Source organism: Atractosteus spatula, unplaced genomic scaffold, assembly GCF_055471065.1.
Source record: "Atractosteus spatula isolate fAtrSpa1 unplaced genomic scaffold, fAtrSpa1.hap1 Scaffold_54, whole genome shotgun sequence".
NCBI classification, from domain to species: domain Eukaryota; kingdom Metazoa; phylum Chordata; class Actinopteri; order Semionotiformes; family Lepisosteidae; genus Atractosteus; species Atractosteus spatula.
In genome coordinates this window covers 219,102-222,791 of record NW_028296884.1, presented here as the reverse complement: position 1 = coordinate 222,791, position 3,690 = coordinate 219,102, and the positions used below count along the sequence as shown (strand labels likewise).

Below are 3,690 nucleotides of genomic sequence, written 5' to 3'. Positions count from 1 at the left end.
GCTAGATCTCATCAAGAATCGGCTCCAGCAGTCCCTGGTTCGAAACTGGGCGGAAACAGACCGGCTTCTTTTGTCGCCACGCACAAAAGGGGATTGGGGATTCGCCTAGCGCTGTGATCGAACAGACCCACTCACCTCTTAGTGTGGCGGGATCTGCACAGTGCATGTCGCAGCGCATCCTGCTTTCACTCCAATGCGCGTCCTGATGTACCCCAGTCTCCCGCGTGACAGGTGGGGATAATCACCACTATACTAACGAGGAAGACATCGCTCTCTCCGACCCCCGGCATCGCGTCCCGACCCACCGTGCTGGAAGCCGACGCGTGCTGTGATTTCTTTACGGAGCAGAAATGACAACCGAGGAGCCGAGAGATCATTTCAGCATTTCGCGTCTGAACAGAAAACACAAACGAAAAACTCGGAATGACTTGCCTTTGACGCTTATCAAAGCGTTCTTTGTGCATCGAACAGACCCACTCACCTCTTAGTGTGGCGGGATCTGCACAGTGCATGTCGCAGCGCTTCCTGCTTTCACTTCAATGTGCTTTCTGATGTCGAGTCGTGTGCCGTGCGGAGGCTCTGAAAGCGAGAGCAATGAAAAGGTGCACGACGCTGTGAAAGAAAAGAGAGAAGTGAAAGGCAGTCCTTTCTCTAAGGAGGTAAAAGAAAAGCTTTCTACTCCCCGTCGGGGAATCGAACCCCGGTCTCCCGCGTGACAGGCGGGGATACTTGCCACTATACTAACGAGGAAGACATCACACCCTTCGACCCCCGGCATCGTGTCCCGACCCAGCGTGCTGGAAGGCGACGCGTGCTGTGATTCCTTTACGGAGCAGAAATGACAACCGAGGAGCCGAGAGATCATTTCAGCATTTCGCGTCTGAACGGAAAACACAAACGACCAACTCGGAATGACTTGCTTTTGACGCTTTTCAAAGCGTTCTTTGTGCACGACGACTGCGCCGCCTAGCAGATACAAATGGGTTGTACAACTCTGAACTAGCAAATGGAAGAGGGCTAAGCCCCCTCTCTTTTAGCCCAGGTTCGATCTGTCTCCCAGAATCACCAGGGCGCACGCACACACACACACCCGTGCCGTTGAAGTGCTCTGCTTCATTTCTAAGGGCAACTCAACATTCACTCCTACCCCGAGAACAGAAAAGACAGCGTCCGCAGCAACAACAGCTCAGGTCTCTGCACAGGAGCTAAGCTGCCCCCATCTCCTCTGCTCTGCGGCTCCTGTGGAGTGGAGTGGAGTGGAGTCCTGCCTGGAGCCTTGTTTGCAGGCGGCGGCTCCCCGCGCTCTGTCTGTGCGTCGTGTCCAAGAGCTCCTGGGAGGAAGAGAGAGCCCTCCCACTCGGGGGCTTTACCACGGTCTGTGTGAGGAGGGGCGGGTGTGTCCAGTAGCTTATCGAGCGGAAGCCTGGGGCGGCGGAGAGCTGTGATCGTGCAGACCTTGAGGTGTCACCTCTTTGTCTGCTTTCCCGCCCCCCCTCCGCCCAAGCTCTGCTCCAGAGTAGCCCGGCAACCCCTCACACCTGCACGTGTCACAACCTAAGGTGTGGTCATGAGACACCCATGGGGTGCTGTTCTGTTCTTGCTAATTGTTTCCTGCCCGTCGCAGGCAGGAGTCCATGCGAGGAAGATGCGCTGGACAGAGCCCAGAGGGCGCAGCTGGGTGGCTTTCCTTCTGAGTGACGTTCCTGCAACACTCTCCCGCTCCTCTTGGTGCGCTCATGCCGCAACATAGGAAGGCTGGAGCAGGTGGCTGTGGGCTCTGTGCACTGCCGAAATAGCTCAGTTGGGAGAGCGTTAGACTGAAGATCTAAAGGTCCCTGGTTCGATCCCGGGTTTCGGCATTTTGTTTCATCGCGCCCTTTGTTCCTCTCTCCAGCGCCCCCTGCCTAAAGTGACGCTTCCCTTTCTCAGCCCGAAACGCAAGCGAGACACCAGCAGCGGTCCCTGCAGGTTTCCGTAGTGTACCGGCTATCACGTTCGCCTAACACACGAAAGGTCCCCGGTTCGAGACCGGGCGGAAACAGCCTCTTGTTGCACGCTCCTGTACTTCACAGAGGTCTTGAGCGACCGGTCATTTGTTCCCAATGTATTTCCGGTGCCTTCATGCACTCTTGTACCTAACGCACATTCCTTCTGTACGCGGAGCCGATCATTTGCAATTGGGCTGTGCCGACAGACCAGGACGAGCTCTGTCGGCTCAAAAGCAGCGCAGGACCTGCAAGAACAACAGAAAGATTAGCATCCAGTGAGCCCAAGATCTCATCAAGAATCGGCTCCAGCAACAGGGCTGGGCGCATTGTTCCATTCTCCGACCACTCTCGGTGTAAACAAGTCCCTCCTGGTCTCTGCTTGAAATGCACTTTCCTGCGTTTGCTTTGGTGTAACTGGCTTCCCCTGCATGCGCGAATGTGAAGAAGATCCTTAGTAAGTCATTGAAGAAAACCGAGAAGAGGTCGGAGTGGCCTCTGTCGTTCATCAACGATCCAGTCAGGCGCTTTACTCCTCTGTAAAGCGCCGTTCGTTCACATCGATTGGCTTTTTTTTTGCCTTCATTCGCGCAAGTAGTAAAAGCAGACGCCCCTATTCTGCTGTGACCCGGATTCGAACGGGGTTGTTGCGGCCACAACGCAAAGTACTGACCACTATACGATCACGGCGAGTTACCGATACACACATGGTAGGGCGGAAAAGGCTGTGCTCTCTTCGTGTGACCTAATTCGGAAAAGTCCTGACGTTGCATTTCAACTGAGCCCCAGTATACATCGACCCTTCGACACTCTGAGTGACAACTCTCTTGCGTGTTTTCTCATATTTATGTAGTTTGCTTGCATGATGCCCGGAACAGCGGGGTTGTGTGCTCCCATATGGTCTAGCGGTTAGGATTCCTGGTTTTCACCCAGGCAGCCCGGGTTTGACTCCCGGTATGGGAACGTGTCAGTTTTGCCTCCTGCTTTCCAAAAGATCAGCACCGTGTACGAAGGAGCCGCATTAAAACCACTCGAACGTGCAAAACGCGTGAGAAGAGGGGGCGCTTGTTTCCAACCGAAGACTTCTCGCGTGTGAGACGAGCTGATCATCCCTGCAGGAGGTGGGAGGGTTACTCTGGTAGACAGGGCTGACCTTCGGCAATAGGATTTATACTCTCCAAGATGATATTTGCACTTTCTGGAGAGGCGATTTTCTCCACTTCAGTAGCCCGATTTCGTCGATTGCGTGGAGAGGGCTGTAGAATGTGGCGCCGCCTTTCCTTCTCCGTCCATGACAGGCGTGCTGGTCTCTGGAGAGAGAACACGGTCCATCAGCGCACTCCAATAAAGGCACTGGAAGCAGCTGAATCGCATTGGCGAAGCTCAGCGCTGGGCCGCTGGGCAGGGATTGCCACCGTTTCCGTAGTGTAGTGGTTATCACGTTCGCCTCACACGCGAAAGGTCCCCGGTTCGAAACCGGGCGGAAACAGACCGGCTTCTTTTGTCGGCACGCACAAAAGGGGATTGGGGATTCGCCTAGCGCTGTGATCGAACAGACCCACTCACCTCTTAGTGTGGCGGGATCTGCACAGTGCATGTCGCAGCGCATCCTGCTTTCACTTCAATGCGCGTCCTGATGTACCTCAGTCGCCCGCGTGACAGGTGGGGATAATCACCACTATACTAACGAGGAAGACATCGCTCT

At 54.9% G+C, this 3,690-nt stretch overlaps 2 non-coding genes across 2 annotated transcripts; both read left to right on the top strand.

Moving 5' to 3' along the window:
• The first annotated feature begins 1,786 nt into the window (after positions 1 to 1,786).
• trnaf-gaa (transfer RNA phenylalanine (anticodon GAA)) lies at positions 1,787 to 1,859 on the top strand. The gene has a single exon. It is a non-coding gene; the product is annotated as a tRNA-Phe (tRNA).
• Positions 1,860 to 3,401: 1,542 nt separating this feature from the next.
• trnav-cac (transfer RNA valine (anticodon CAC)) lies at positions 3,402 to 3,474 on the top strand. The gene has a single exon. It is a non-coding gene; the product is annotated as a tRNA-Val (tRNA).
• The last annotated feature ends 216 nt before the right edge of the window (positions 3,475 to 3,690 follow it).